The sequence below is a fragment of the Tamandua tetradactyla genome, chromosome 1 (genome assembly GCF_023851605.1).
Source record: "Tamandua tetradactyla isolate mTamTet1 chromosome 1, mTamTet1.pri, whole genome shotgun sequence".
Classification (NCBI taxonomy): domain Eukaryota; kingdom Metazoa; phylum Chordata; class Mammalia; order Pilosa; family Myrmecophagidae; genus Tamandua; species Tamandua tetradactyla.
In genome coordinates, this window is record NC_135327.1 from 4,102,225 (window position 1) to 4,118,905 (window position 16,681).

Here is a 16,681-nt window from a genome sequence, read left to right on the forward strand (position 1 = left end):
TTGAATTCCCCGAGACAGCTGTGGAAGAAAAGGGGTGTTATTCATAGGACGGGCCCCGATTAAGTGGGATGGAGATGGGTACCACACACACCCCCCTCAGCCAGTTAAGAAAGAAAAGTGAAGGATGGAATTCAAATCTTTACACACCAAAGAAACTCTACAGGAGACATTCTACAGGCTTGAATCCCGGGAAGGTGGCCTCTGCAGGCCGCATGGACTCTTTCCTGCTTATACTTGCTTTTTGTTTCTCTGAGTCTTTGGCCCCACGGAGCAAGTCTGCAGGAAAGTGACCCAGCAACGGTGCTTGGGTGGGGGAGGGCAGCGCTCCAGGAGCCCTGGGGACCAGCCTTTGCGAGGCCCCAGCCTCCGGGCAGGCCTGGTGCTGGGTGCAGGGAGAGGAGGGGCAGCCTTACCTGCAAGGCTGGCAGGAGCGGAAGGGGTATCCCTAGGTCTCTGTGGGAAGGGGGGCCGCGCTCGAGGGCAGGCTGGTGGGTTTGGTGCAGGGGTTATGCACTGAGGAAGAGGAGTGCTAGGTGAGGGGGTACCACCCTTCACTTAAATAAATTATTTCTTGAGTCCTTCCACCAGGAGCCAAGCTTTGCTCTGGTCTCTGGTGATGCAACAGGGAAGAAAACAGACACGTTCCTGCCCTCAAAGGGTTTATAGTCTCATGGGGGAGATAGACAAAAAAGACATACATGATACATGGTACTGATTTTTTTTTTAATGCACATTTTTTTCACATTTTAAATATCTCTAAAATCATACATGCCTTGCTAGTGATGTTGTGTGGTAGTTCTATTATCAGGTTTTTTTCTTTCTGTGTGGTGTGTAAAATAATAAAGCATTTTATGGTCGATGGCATTTTAGATGAGTTCTCTAGTATTTCAGGTAGCTGTAATGGCTGTGAAGAGAAAACAAAATCTTGTTGTATCAGTCAGGGAACAAACGGCAGGAAACAAATGGCCCTTCAAAGGACAGACTGAGAAGAGTTTAAAGGCGAGGCCAGGGACTCGCCCCAGCCACCGGACACGAAAAAGACAAGAGGAGGGAGAATCCTTAAAAAGTATGGAGCTGAGACCATAGCAGAGGACCCACCCACGGGAGCTGTGGGCTTCAGGTTATGCAGCTGCCACGAAACCTTTGCCCGGCAGTGCGGGAGCCCGGAAAACTGACGCCGTGGCGTGTTTCCCACTGGCCGGCCTTCAGCCAGCCCTTCCCATCAGCCAGGCACCCAGGGGATGCCAGCATGCCGGGGACCCCGGGTGATGCAGCAGCCAGAGGTCAGTGTTGGGGGGTCCAAACAGGGTGGGGAGGGTGGGGAGTGGGCCTGGGAGGCAAACGGGGGAACAGCTCACACGGCTGGGAGGGCGGCAGGAGGGGGTCCAGGAATGAGGGTCTTCCTGGGCTGAGGACTTCAGCGCTGACACGGGCGAGTCCTGGCAGACCAGGGTGTTTCGCCCTGGTAGACAGCGTGGGGGCCGCGCTGGTGGTCACGGGTGAGCGGCTGCTGGGACACGGTCACAGGTGTGCACTCACAAGTGCACGGTCCCGGGTGCTCAGCCACACGTGTGCACTCACAGGTTCAGTCATGGGTGTGCACAGACACACTCACAGGTGTGTGCTCACAGGTCCGTGGTCACAGGCGAGTACTCACAGGTGCAGTCACAGGTGTGCACTCAGGTGTGTGCTCACAGGTGTGTGGTCACAGGTGCGCGGTCACAGGTGCAGTCATGGGGGCAGGCGCGGTTGGGAAGCTGCCGGCCGTGGGCAGAGCCCTGTGGGCCACAGGGAGGGGCTCGGGCTGGACTCGGGTGTGGTGGGACTGGGGGGCCATGAGCAGAGGAGGGACTGGGGTTGAGCAGGGGTCGAGGGGGAGCCCGGAGAGCAGTGTGGGGGCTGGAGAGTCCAGGCCAGAGACGGGGTGGGGGGTTGGGGGGGTGACGGGGACTCAGGTGTATGTGGAAGGGGGGCTGGGAGGACGCACTAATGAACTCAGCACGTCCTGAGAGGGAGAGGAGTGAAGAGCAGGTCCAAGGCCATCCGATGCAGTTCCTCGGAGACGTCCTCAGAGCACTGGGCTCTGTTCACTGCAATGAGCTCACAATTGGGAGCCTTTAGGCAGGTGCGGCCAGCTTCCATGCATCATCTAGAATGTTCTAACGGCGGAGAACACGGCTCAGAACATGATCCACACCAGCTGTCACCCTGGGCCCATGAGGAGTGTGCAGGGCCCAGCGTGCACCGTGACAGCCACCCCGGGGCTGGGGCTTCAGACTGTTGGAGCAATCGCAGGACTGGGAGGGTCAGCGGGGACATGGGCTGTTGACATGGGCAGGGGATGCAGGAAGCCGGCCATGCTGGTCCGAATGAACAGAAGCAGATGGCCCAGCACCCCCAATGCTGGAAGGCAAGTCCTGTGACCCAGGAGCCCCCGGCTGGGTGCGGTGATAGCACCAGGCCTCTACTCTGGTGGGTGCATTCGGTGGGCGGTACTGGGCAGAGCTGCCCAGGTGAGCCTGGCCAGGTGAGGCGCCCCCAGGTAGCCCCGGAGAGGGAGGCCAGGGAGCTCTCCCCAGAGCAGCCACCCAGTGAGCTGGGTGGGCGGGGAAGTGGGAGGGTGGGGAAAGGGTCCCAGGAGGAGAGACAGGGTGCAGGGGGATAGGGGACTCGACCTTGGTTAGTGTTCCGGGAGCTGTGAGGGGCCAGAGCCGTTTGTATGCATCAGGGTCCTCTGGCTGCCAGCAGGACACGTAGCTCAGAGCGACAGGGACTTAGGGACAGCTCTGGGGGTGTTCTCAGGGCACAGGGCAGGCTGGGGGCCAGGAGTGGACAGCACGAGCCAGGGCCAGCCTGGAGGGTGCAGGGCAGGAGCTGGTCCGGACGCTGCATCAGGAATCCGTGACCCACATCTCCACTCTGTCCTCGAAGGAAAAGGAGCCCAGGGTTCCTGCAGCCCCAGAGCTACACACGAGGGGCTGGGGGCACAAGGAGGTTGTTGGACATGCCCAATGTCACGTGGGCTCACGCGGCGGAGGGAGGGCGTGTCTCCAACCCACAGACTCCCCAGCTTCTGAGTCTCCCACTGTAATGGAGTTTCCCACACCTCGGGCATTCCCAAGCTGCCTTTTGATTTTTATCATGTATCACTTCTATTATTATCATTTTTCTTTTAAATCAATTTACTGAAATTTTTAAAAATCTGTTTTAGACGATAGTATCAGTGAACTCATGAATTTACTGTGATGCTTTTCTGTCTACTACACATCAAATTGTCCAAGAAAGAAAACACCTCCGGAGAAAGACTTGGCTCCCGCGGGGATGACGTCCTCGGGACAACGTGGGATATTGTCTGTGGGTGCAGGGACCACGGGGACGTGGCTCAGCCACGGGGAGCCGTGCAGAGCAGAGGGGAGATGACACTGGAATGGGGGGAGTGTGTCATAAATCACATCCCTCAGACGCGGGGGCGGTGCGTGTGTGGGGGTGGGGGCAGGCTGCGGTGTACTTTCCAACACTCAGAGGGGTTTTGTTTGCGGAGTGGATAAGCTGGGGAGTCGTTTCATTTCCACAAAGAAATACCTGCTCTTGTTTGGCTTGAAACACATGGCTCTCGATCTTTGTTTTGCGGTTTTAATACAGAGATTTGTTTTTTTTTTAAATTTATTTATTAATTTAAAAAATCAACAAATGAAATAAAAATTAACATAGATAATCAGTAATTCACATCATCACTTAGTTGCATATTCATCATTTCTTAAAACATTTGCATCCATTCAGAAAAGAAACAAAAAGACAATAGAAAAAGAAATAAAATGAAAACAAAACAACAAAAAAATTATACCTACCGTACCCCTTACCCCTTGCTTTCACTGATCACTAGCACTTCAAACTAAATTTATTTTAGCATTTGTTCCCCCTATTGTTTTTTTTATTCCATATGTTCTACTCGTCTGTTGACAAGGTAGCTAAAAGGAACATCAGACACAAGGTTTTCACATTCACAGAGTCTCACTGTGACAGCTATATCATTGTTCAATCATCATCAAGAAACATGGCTATTGGAACACAGCTCTACATTTTCAGGCGGTTCCCTCCAGCCTCTCCATTGCATCTTTTTAAAAAAATTTATTTATTAATTAAAAAAATAAGAAACAAAACACCATACATAATCAGTAACTCACAATATCATCACCTAGTTGCATATTCATCATTTCTTAGAACATTTGCATTAATTCAGAAAAAGAAACAAAAAGACAATAGAAAAAGAAATAAAATGAACACAGGAAAGAAAAAAAGAAAAAAAAAAAGATTATACCTATCATACCCCTTACCCCTTGCCTTCATTGATCACTAGCATTTCAAACTCAATTTATTTTAACATTTGTTCCCCCTATTATTTATTTTTATTCCATATGTTCTACTCGTCTGTTGACAAGGTAGATAAAAGGAGCATCAGACACAAGGTTTTCACAATCACACAGTCACATTGTGACAGCTGTATCATTATTCAATCATCCTCAAGAAACATGGCTACTGGAACACAGCTCTACATTTTCAGGCAGTTCCCTCCAGCCTCTCCATTACATCTTGAATAACAAGGTGATGTCTACTTAATGCATAAGAATAACCTTCAGGATAACCTCTCGATTCTGTTTGGAATCTCTCAGCCACTGACACTTTGTCTCAGTTCCCTCTTCCCCCTTTTGGTTGAGAAGGTTTTCTCAATCCCTTGATGCTAAGTCTCAGCTCATTCTAGGGTTTTTCTCAATCCCTTGATGCTGAGTCTCCGCTCATTCCAAGATCTCTGTCCCACGTTGCCAGGAAGGTCCACACCTCTGGGAGTCATGTCCCACGTAGAGAGGGGTAGGGTGGTAGGACTGCTCATTGTGTTGGCTGGAGAGAAGGGCCACATCTGAGCAACAAAAGAGGCTCTCTTGGGGGTGACTCTTAGGCCTCAATTTTAAGCAGACTTGACCTATCCCTTGTGGGGTTAAGTTTCATATGAACTAACTGCAAGACTGGGGGCTCTGCCTATAGCTTTGGTTGTCCACACTGTTTGTGAGAATATCAAGAATTCAACTTGGGGAAGATGAATTTCTCCCCGTTCTCACCATTCCCCCAAGGGGGCTTTGCAAACACTTTTCCACTCACTGATCGAATCACTCTAGGATTCATCGGGGCATCATCTTGGGCAAACCAACAAAATCTCATGTCCTACCTGAGATTCCAAGTACTTATGGTGTTCAATCAAACTATCTACATAAGTTATATTAGGAAATGCACTAGTCAAAATATAAATTTTGTACCAAATAAACATTTTTCGCTTTAGTCTCACACATAAGGTGACATTTAAAAATATTAATTACCATCTATTTTCAGTACCCTGCAGTAATGACATTCCTTTGTTCTTCCTCTGCAAAAACATTTTTAAAATTTGTACATTTAGTCTCTATTATTATACACTCTAGGCATTCCTAGATTATACCATCTCAATCTTTAACATCTATCTTTCTTTCTTATCTAATTTATGTACCCAGCCCTCCTCCCTCTATCATTCTCACATTCAGCTTCATTCAGTGTTTTAACAAAATTGTATTACAGTTAGGTAGTATTGTGCTGTCCATTTCTGGGTTTTTACATTCAGTCCTGTTGCACAGTCTCAGAGATTTGTTTTTAATGTGGAAAACTTCCCACCAGCAGTCTGAGAAATATCTGTTCGAGATCTGCTTTCAATTCTGGGTCTGTACATACCAGTAGGGCCGCTGCGTGGCGTGGGAATTTTATACTTTGCTTGCTGAGGGACTGCCAGACTGCTTCCACAGGCTGTACCATCTTATATTCCCACCAGCAATGAATGAGTACTTCTATTTCTCCACAACCTCTCTAGCATCTGGTGCTGTTTAGCCATTTCTATATCCTCTTTGGAGAAATGTCTACTCAAAGATTTTCCCATTTTTAAAATGGATTGTTTTGTCCTTTTATTGTTGAGTTGTAGGATTTCTTTTTATGTTCTGGATATTGAACTCTTCTGAGATGTATGGCTTCCAAATATTTTCTCTCATTGAGTAGATTGTCTTTTCACTTTCATGACAAGGTGTTTTTTTTTTTTAAATATGGAACTCTTCACGAATTTGAATGTCTTCTTTGTGCAGGGGCCATGCTAGTCTTCTCTGTATTGTTCCAATTTTAGTACACGTGCTGCCGAAGTGAGCACATGACAAGGGTTTTGATGCACAAAAACTTTTAATTTTGAGGATTCAAAATTATCTGCTTTTTCTTTCATTGCTGTGCTTCGTGTGTAGAGTTTAAGAAAGCATTGCCTAATACGAGATCCTGAAGATCCTTTCTGACATTGTCTTCTAGGAGTTTCATAGTCCTGGTTCTTCTATTTATGTTGTTGGTCCGTTTTAGTTGATTTTTGTATATGGTCTCAGGTAGGGGTCCACTTTCATTCTTTTGCATATAAACAAATATTCAATTCTCCCAGTACCATTTGTGGAAGAGACTATTCTTTTCCACCTGAGTGTACTTAGCAGTCTTGTCAAAACACAATTGGCCATAGATGTGAGGGTCTTTTTCTGAACTCTCAGTTTGGTTCCATTGGTCAACATATCTCCTTGTGCATCACCCCTGCTGTTTTGACCACTTTAGCTTTGTGATATGTTTTTTTGCATGTGTGTGTGATATGTTTTAAAGCCAAGAAGCATTATACCTCTCACTTCATTCTTCTTTTTCAAGGTGTTTTTGGCTATTTGGCTTCCAAATAAATTTGATAATTGGCTTTTCCATTTCTGCAAAGCAGGCTATTGGAATTGTGATTGGGATTGTTTTGAATCTGTAAATTATTTTGGGTAAACGACATCTAAATGATATTCCAATTCATGAACACAGAGTGTCCTTCCATTTATTTAGGACTTCTTTGATTTATTTTAGCAATGTTTTATAATTATCTGTGTATAAATCCTTTACATCCTTGGTTAAATTTAATCCTAGATATTTGATTCTTTTAGTTGATATTATAAATGGAATTATTTTCTTGATTTCCTTCTCATATTGCTCATTACTAGTTATTTTAATTTGCTACAGCTGATAGAATGCAATATACCAGAAATGGAATGGCTTTTAAAAAGAGAATTTATTGCATTACAAGTTTACAGTTCTAAGGCTGTGAAAATGTCCAAATTAAGGCACCAACAAGGGGTTATTTTCACTCAAGAAAGGCTGATGCTGTCCAGAGTACCTCTGTTTGCTGGGAAGGCACATGGCTGGCATCTGCTGGATCTTTGGCTTCTGGACACCTTTGTCCACTGGGAAGGCATGTGGTGACATCTCCTGCCTTTCTCTCCCAGCTTCTCATTTCATAAGTCTTCCCTGGGGGAGTTTTCCTTCTGCATCTCCAAAGGTCCCTGAAGCTTTTCCAAAAATGGTTCCCTCTTAAAGGACTCTAGTTAAGTGACCCACCTTGAATGGGTGGAGACACATCTCTATGGAAACCACCTAATCAAAAGTTCCCACCCACATGTGGGTGGGTCACATCTTCATGTGAAACAATAAAAAAGATACCACCCAACCATATTGAACTAGCATTAAAGAACATGACATTTCCGTGGTACACCACACTTTCAGACCAGCACACTCGAGTATAGAAACTACCGATTGTTCCATGTTGATCTTATACCCCACTACTTTGCTGAATTTAGCTCTGCTAACTTTGGGGTGGATTTTTTTTGGACTTTCTACATGCAGAATCATGTCATTTGAAAACAGTGAAAGTTTTTTATTTCTTCCCTTCCAATTTGAATATCTTCCATTCCTTTTCTTGCCTAATTGCTCTGGGTAGAACTTCCAGTACTATATGGAATAACAGTGGTGACAGTGGACATCCTTTTCTTGTTCCAGATCTTAGAGGACAGGCTTTCAGTCTTTCACCATTGAGAACGACGTTAGCTGTGGGTTTTTCATGTATGCCCTTTATTGTGTTTCCTTCTATTCCTATTTTTCTAAGAATTTCATTAAGAAATGAGACTGGATTCTGTCAAATGCCTTTTCTGCACTGATGGAAATAATCATGTAGTTTTCCCCCTCTGCTTTGTTAATACGATGTATTGCATTAATTTCTTTTCTTATGTTGAACCATCCTTGCATACCAGGGATAAAATCTATTTGATCATGGTGTATCATTCTTTTAATGTGCTGTTGGATTTGACTTGCATGTATTTTGCTGGGAATTTTTGCATCTATATTCATAAGAGAAATTGGTCTGTAATTTTCTTTTCTTGTAGTCTCTTTATCTGGCTTTAGTATTAGGGTGATGTTGGCCTTAGAGAATGAATTAGGCAATGCTCCTCCTCTTCACTTTTTGGGAATAATTTGAACAGGATTGGTATTAATTCTTCTTGGAATGATAGGTGTAATTTACCTGTGGAGCCATTTGGTTCTGGGCCTTTCTTTGTTGTAGGTTTTTGATGGCTGATTCAATCTCTTCCCTTGTAATTGATCTGTTGAGTTCTTATATTTCTTCTAGTCAGTGTAGGTTGTGTATTTCTAGGAATTTTTCCATTTTATTTAGGTTGTCTAATTTGTTGGTATTTATTCATTGTATCCTCTTATGATCCTTTTTATTTCTGTGGGGTCAATAGTAATGCCCCCCTCTCATTTCTGATTTTACTTGTCTGCATCTTCTCTTTTTTTTTCTTTGTCAATCTAGCCAAGGGCTTGACAATCTTATTGATCTTTTCAAAGAACCAACTTTTGGCTTTGGTTTCTCTATTGTTTTTTAATTTCTCACTTCCATTAATTTATGCTCTAATCTTTATTAGTTCTTTCCTTTGCTTGCTTTGGGATTAATGTGCTCTTCTTTTTCTAGTTCCTCTAGGTGTGCAGTTAGATATTTGATTTTAGCTCTTTCTTCTTTTTAAATTAAATTTTACTTTTTTTCCTTCTCTTTTAATGTAAAGATTTAGGGCTATAAATTTCCCTCGCAGCACTGCCTTTCCTGCATACGTTTTGATATGTTATATTCTTGTTCATCTCAAGATATGTCCTGATTTCCCTTGCAATTTCTTCTTTGATTCACTAATTATTTAAGAGTGTGTTATTTAACTTCACTATGTCTGTGGATTTTCCAGTTTTCTGTTTGGTTTTGATTTCCAGCTTCATTATGGTCAGAAAAGATGCTTTGTATAATTTCAATCTGTTAAAATTTATTGAGACTTGTTTTCTGTCCCATCATATGGTTTATCCTGGAGAATGACACATGTGCCCTTGAGGAGAATGTATAGCCTGCCATTTTGGGGTGCAGGGTTCTGGATATATCTGTTAGACCTAGTTCATCTATCACATCATTTAAGTTATCTGCTTCCTTATTTATCCTCTGTCCAGATGTTCTGTCTATTGATGAGAGTGGTGTACAACTATTCTTGTAGAGGTGTCTATTGCTCCCTTCAGTTTTGCCAGTGTTTGCCTCATGTAAACAGTGTTAGGTGTGTAAATATTTATGATTGTTATTTCTTCTTGGTGGATTTCTCCTTTTATTGATATATAGTGTCCTTCTTTGTCACTTATAACAGCTTTTGACTTAAAGCCTGTTTTGTCCAATACTAGTATAGCTATCCCAGCTCTTTTTTGGTTATTATTTACATGGAATATCTCTTTCCAACTTTTCAATTTCAACCTATTTGTGTCTTTGAGTCTAAGGTGAGCCTCTTATAAACAACATATAGTTGAGTCACACATTTTTACCCAATCTTGCAATCTGTGTCTTTTGACTGGCAGAGATTAATCCATTAATATTCAGTATTATTGCTATACAGGCAGCACTTACTTCAGTCGTTTTGTCTTTTGTCTTTTACATGTCTTATTATTTTTTTGTCTCTTTTATTTATTGCAACCTCCTTTTCTGTATAGTTAATCTTATATGATATATCTGACTGATCTCTTTCTCATTTCTGTTTCTGTATAGTTTAAAAATACTTTGGGGTTTATATTACATAATCTGCATCTGTAACCTGTTAATTTGAAATGATACCAATTTATACTTTTTATACCAATTTAGCTTCAGTGGCATACATGATATCTGCTTCCGTATCCCTCTGTTTCCCCCTTTTATGCTGTTGGTGTCCTACATTACCTCTTTATATTTCGCATGTCTGTTATCAGGAAATATGCCTTTTTTCTTGTTCAATTGTGTTCTGACTCTTAAAATTAAAGAATTAGAAGATAATTAAGGGTGTAAGGGTGGTTCAGTGGTAGAATGCTTGCCTTACATGCGGGAGACCCAGGTTCGATTCCTGGACGATGCACACCCCCCCCCAAAAAAAAGATAATTAAAAGGTAGAGTTGTATATCGATAATAGTACTATTGGGTTTACATTTATCTTTTCAGTTGTCCTTACTGATAATCTTCATTTCTCCACCCTACTCCAAGCCAGTCTTGTCTCTTGTAATTCTTGAAGGGCAGGTCTTTTGTTGATATACTATGTTTCTTTTTGTCAGTGAGTATTTTAAACTCTTCCTAATTTTGAAGGACGCTTTTGCCTGATAAAGAATGTTTGGCTACTAATTTTTCTCTTTCAGAACCTTAAATAAGGTTCATACCACTGCCTTTTTGCCTCCGTGGTTCCTGATGAGAAATCGGCACTTAGTCTCATTGAGACTCCCTTGTACATGACCAATGTTTCTTCTCTTGCTGCTTTCGAAATTCTCTCTCTATTTTGGCACTTGGCACTGATTAGTGTGCACCTTGGAGCAGTTTTAGTAGGATTTATTCTGTTTGGGGTATGTTACACTTCTTGGTTGCGTACATTTATGTCTTTCTTATAAGAGTTGGGAAAGTTTCGCCCCTTATGTCTTTGAATATTCTTTGGCCTCTTTTCCCTGGCCCCCCCACTCTGGGGTATCCATGATTTGTATGTTTGTTTGCTTTATCCTATCTCTCAAATCTCAGAAACACTGCTTGATATTTTTCTATTCTTTTCTCTGTTTTTCTGACTGTATGATTTTGATTGTCCTGTCTTCTAGTTCATTGATCCTTTCTCCTACATGTTCAAATCAGCTGCTGAATGTCTCTCTTTGTTTTAAATTTCACTATTGTGTCTTTCTTCTCTATAGTTTCTGTTGTTTCCTTTTCTTGCATGGAAATTGAACCCAGGTCTCTGGCATGGCAGGCAAGAACTCTGCCTGCTGAGCCACCGTGACTCACTCTGTTGTTTCTTTTTACACTTTCATATTCTTTTTTGTGGCATGGGCAGGCACCGGGAATCGAATCTGGGTCTCCAGCATGACAGGTGAGAACTCTGCCACTGAGCCGCCACTGCACTGTCCTTTCATGTTCTTTTTATGCTCACACTGTGTTGTCTCAACATCCTTTATCTCTTTAAGCCTATTTTCCCTAATTGAGTTAGGAGATTTGTTTTAACTTCCTTATTTAATTGTTCCCAATTTTTCTTTTCTGAAGTTTTAATTTGCTCTTTTGAGCCATGTCTTCCTGTTTCTTAGTGTGGCTTGTAACTTTCTGCTGATGTCTGAGCATCTTATTATTTTGATATTATTTTGAATGAGAAACAAGAGCCTCTTAGTCTTGTTCAGGATTTTGTTGTTGATTGGCTTTGTGTTAAGGTTCTTCCTTGATGCGTAGTCTAACTTATTCTAGGCCTTTGGAATACCCCATTTTAAGTGATAATAGCTGCTCAACTCTTCATTGTATCCTTGCCCCGGATATTTGGTCCACTTTTAAGATTGTACTTTTTGTATAACCGTTTCACCTCCAGGAGAAAGTCTTCTTTCCTCTGTTCTTTTTCTGGAAATCTCTATCTGTTCTGTTTGCATTTTGTGCAGAATCTTCTCCCCACCTTGTATGATTTGTTTAAATTCTCTTCCTCACTCAGTGCCCCATATTCCTTAACATTTCACTCAGGACCCTCAGCTCTTCCAGCAATCCGGTTTAACATACTTCCTTTTTCTCTGTGAGGCTTTTCTGCCTCCAGCTTCTTTCTCATTGGGATAACCTGCCCCCAGGAGCCAGTTGGGGTCACTGCAGAGAGGAAGGTCACTCCAGAAAAGTCTGTTTTCTGTTTAGGGAGCTGGGCCAACAGAGACGGACTTGAGTGAGTGCCCCCCGTGCCAGCCTCGGTGCCACCCCTCCCCGCCATGGTCCTTTTGCAGCATGTCTCAGCAGTTTGTGCTCCCCCTTGGGTCTCTGGGGACTTGGGTCCCTTTGCCTCAATACAGGCGGGCCTCCCACCCGAGGCTGTGAGGGCCTCTGCAGTATGTCTCCCTGGGTCCCTGCCTCTGAGCAACGCTGTGAGGGGGAGGAAAAGCACCGCTGGGCCCAGGATGGCAGTTTCTAACCTGATATTTTTCTTTTTCTCCAATTCAGCATTTGTGGAGTCCTTCTCCATTCTCTCTTGTCCTCCAGAGCTCGAAGCGATTGGACTTTGCCCTTTTATTCACGGACTCTCTGGGGAGGGTTTTCATGTGTCACCACATTGATGACATTATCCCCCTATAGTTAGTGCATTCTCCTTGGGGTGAACAGGTGGGTTACGTATTCCACCCTTCCCCAGCCCCCTCCCTGCCATGACATTTGCAGCTCTGAAAGGAAAGGAAACTTTTTCTAACTTAAACGGTGTTCAATGGAGCCACTTTCTGATTGCACTCCACTGGAGACAGACGCAAATTAGCCAATTAAGGCAGCTCCGCAAGCCACATTCCACATTCAGGCAATTTGCTGTTTACTTCCCACGTGGACAAGGAACCTAAAAAAGGAACTAAATCAACATCTCGGAGTGAAACATACCCTTGATGAATTAAAGTGAAAGATTTCTTGATTATTTAAAGCGTCTGAAATGATTCTCGGTCCAAGGTTGAAAAGTCAACAGTCCTACCCCAGACACAGTTTCCATCATTCATTCCAGAAAAGCTTTATTCAGGACCGAAGGCGTGCGGGTGGGCTGTGGGGCCTGACGGTAAGATGGTGGGAAGAGCACAAGGACAGGAAAATATTAATCAAATAATCAAAGAGATGCAACAGGTCGGGTCCCTTTTCTGCTCCCATTTCCTGGGGTGGAGAATCCAGGGAGCTGGTGGGGGAAGGTGTGGGCAGGGGGACTGGGGGGTGAGGGGAGTTGGCTGTCCCTGCCGACCGAGGCGTGCTTAGGTGCAGCTGTGGAGGAGGTGCGCCCCAGGACAGAGCTTGGCTGCCAAGTGGCCGGGCCAGAGCCCACTCCAGCGCTCCCGTCCCCCCCCCAACAGGACCTGCGCCTGCTGGGAGCGCTGCTCGCATTGAGTCAAGTGCTGGTTGTTTACGCTCCTGTTCGCATGTGCCGGGCCCGAGAGGGGGGCTGTTTTGTTACAAAATGAACCCCCTTCCTTCCCCAAAAGTGCTGTGGCTGGTATCATGTCTGAGCTCCTGGACTAGCTGGCGTCCAGCTGCTCTGATGGCAAATGGTGTCAGCATGGGGACAGCTCCTGGGACATGGTGAGCATCAGTGAGGGTCATGGACTGACCTAGTGATGTCAGAACAGGACCAAGAGGTGCTACCAGCAGGTGCTGAGAAGTGACCCGACCTGGTGTCTCGGGGCTCAGGGTCACCTTTGAAGAAAGGGGGTGGGGGAGGGGCAGGGGCTGGACCCAGGGGTGGCTGGGAGGCAGCTGCCCATTTCCATGGTGTAAATTCTCCCCACGGCGGATGGCCAGCCACCGCCGGAGGCGTCACCAGCAGTTCTCATGGTTCCCAAACGTTGCACATGGGCTCTCAGGGCTAAGCTGGCCTCTGCCTGCCCGGCTGACTGACCAGGTGCCTTCGGGGTCCCCCAGTGGACGGCGGGAGGTGGCAGGGGCTGGGTGGGGCGTGTGCGTCTCGCTGATGGTGCAGAGCTGCTGATCTTGAGTGTCTGGCTGATTCTGACCAGGTAGCCCCCCTCTCCCCGAGAGCAGCAGCAGGATGGGGGGTGCAGCAGCCTCCCCGGGGAGCCGGGACCGTAAGTGGGGAGGGGGACGAGGCCCACGGGGGCTTCAGAGCCCTGGAGGCTGTTGGGGAAATGGCCCTGCTGTGCTCAGGCTGCAGAAGTCCAGCTGGAGGGAAGGGTGGCAAAAGGTCCAGCTACAGCTTTACAGAAAACACTCGGAAAATGTTAATGTTTTATTAACGCTGATTATTCTAAGAGCACACTTACTGCTCTAACCTAAATGCTAAATATGAGATGGAAACTCATCTTCATCAATTTTAGTTTTGCTTCCTTAGATAAAACCCTAACGAAGCCTTTTGTTCAGAAAAGGTGGCAAGTTCCTAGCAGTGGGTAACTGGACAGAGGATGGGGGGCTGGCGCACAGCAGGGAAAGGGCTCTGGGGCAGGAAGACCTGGAGCCGAATCCCCACGATGCCAGCTGCTAGCCAAGCACCTTCCTGTGCCTTGGTGTCCCGTCTGTAAAACGGGCAGGGACCTGTTGCACGTGCGTTCCGAAGTCAACTCTAAGTCACGTGAGGCCCTGGGGACAGTGCCTGCCTGGAGTGAGTCCGTGTAAGTGTGTATTAAATGAGTCACGAAGCCTCGGGGTGAGAACTTGGTACCTAATTTAATTGCATTTATCTCAGATGCCCCTTTCAGGTGGATGAGTGGTCCCCAGGGAACAGAGTAGTTTCTGCCAGAAGGAGAGGCAGGATGGTGCTGTGGGGGGGGCTGGGGGCCCTGCCTAGCCCTGGGCTGGGCTGGGAGTGGTGAGGGACACAGAGGAGCCCCCCAAGAGGTGACATTTCACCTGGGACCTGACAGGTGAGCCGGAGGCAGTTAGGCCTGGGGTGGGCTGGGCATGGGGAGACCCTTCAGGAGGGGGAGCAGCATGTGCAAAGGCCCCGAGGTGCTCGAGAGCCTGGTGGTCCAAGGCCCGAGGAGAGGCCAGTGGGGCCTGGACAGGGTGGACAGGGTGGCGAGGGGCAGGACAGGAGGCCTGGGGCGTGGGGCAGTTTAGGCTCCGTCCGGAGGCTGTGGGCGCCCTGGAGGATCGGGGCAGGGGCGTGGCGGGATCAGCTGCGGTCCCGGATGTTCCCGGTTATGGGGGGCTGGTCTCCTGGGCTGGGCCTGTCTGTCCCGCCCCTCCCCCCACTGCCCGTAGTGTAGGGAGTAACCGGGATGGGCGGGCACCCCTGCTCCGGGCCTCGGTCACATCTCGGGAGAAAAGCAGGCAGTCTGCCAGGACAGGACGCATCAGCAGGGAGCTGCGGCCAGCGGCTGGGCCTGAGTGCCTGGTGGGGATGGAGCTCGTCCTGGAGCCTGAGTGGGGCCGGAGGGGAGGCCAGGGCGTGGCCGCGACCCCGCTGTGGGCGGCCCAGGGGGTCGGGACGGAAGCCCTGGCTGCGGGCCGGGTCCCCACAGGCTTGCGGAGGTGCGGGGGACCCGGAGACGCAGGCCAGCTCCCCGCCACCCCTGAGCATCGTCCGGGCAGGGAGCGGGTCGCACGTGCCCCCGCTGCTCCGCGGCGTCGCTGCCGTGAACTGACCACCCGGTTCCGGAGCGCGGGGAGCGCGGCGGGGGGGGGGGGGGGGGGGGGGAATAGAGGAAGGTCCTAACTGAAAACAGGCGAGGCGGTGACGGCCGGTCCCCGGGACGTGCGTGGACACTGGGAGCCATTTCAGCCGCTCTCGTCACTCAGCCTGTCGCTACCCTGCCTGGCACAAGTGAGACTGTGAGTTCCAGCGCGAAGGTCTCCTAGTTAAATCTTATTTGTCAGCGAGGCGAGATGCATTTGTGTTTCCAAGGGCTTTCATTGTTATAAATGTTCAGTGCTTCCTCTGAAAAATGCTCCTTTTCTGTTCAAAAGCGCTGAATTGCTGCTATTTCCTTCCACCCCGGGAGGAGGAAACGCTGCAAGTTCTTTATGGTGATCCCTTACCCTCCTTAAAGGATCCCTGAAGTCACCACCTGGAAACCACGGCCCCGAGAGGTAACAGACGCCCGCGTTAGCACATCGCGGCCTGTCAGAGCGTGTTTCCCTCCCCTGTGGAGACACAGAGCCTGTAAATCGCCCGTGTGAGTGACCCACAGCTCCAGATGCCGTCACTGACGTGCCCACAGATTCTGTCTGTCACTTCTGGGGCTTCACAGTGTCTCTTTTAGGCTCTCAGAGGCCCTTCATTGATATTCAAATTAATCACGCGTGCTTCCCTCTCTGCAACTCACTCGAATTGTTCTGGTGTGTGTCCCCTGGTGGCACACTACGATGCCATCTCTGCACTGGGCGGGTAGGACAGCCTCGAGCTCACAGACCCAGGCAGGTGGAGAACAGAATCAAGTTCTCGCGTCCTCTCCAACCAACATCAACCGTTCATCGACGAAAGACGGCCTCAGTACCGGGGAGAGCCACAGACCATTCCGTCTCACCCACACAGTCCATGGCCCCTGATCAGTATCAACTCGAAGTAAAGTTTTTAAGAGTCATTAGAACCTAGAATCTTTCCCCCAGCACCCCATTCTACCATCTGAATTTGACTCATTTTTGTCTGGAATTAAGGCTTGTGATAATGGAGCATTAACATTTCTGTGTAGTGGAATTAATGTGGAACCAAAGAGTGGAAGCAGATTATTAAAGGTCCAAACTTCATCCTCCTTCCGACGGGCAGAAGCGAACAAAGAGAAGGCCTGGAAGCAATGTGAGCGCATGCCGACCTGCCCAAGCATTCCC

The 16,681-nt window shown here is 47.2% G+C and overlaps 1 non-coding gene across 1 annotated transcript; it reads right to left on the reverse strand.

Annotated features, from left to right (window-relative positions):
• Nucleotides 1-6,110: 6,110 nt before the first annotated feature.
• On the reverse strand, nucleotides 6,111-6,217 carry LOC143652868 (U6 spliceosomal RNA). Its single transcript, XR_013160922.1, has one exon. It is a non-coding gene; the product is annotated as a U6 spliceosomal RNA (small nuclear RNA).
• Nucleotides 6,218-16,681: the final 10,464 nt, after the last annotated feature.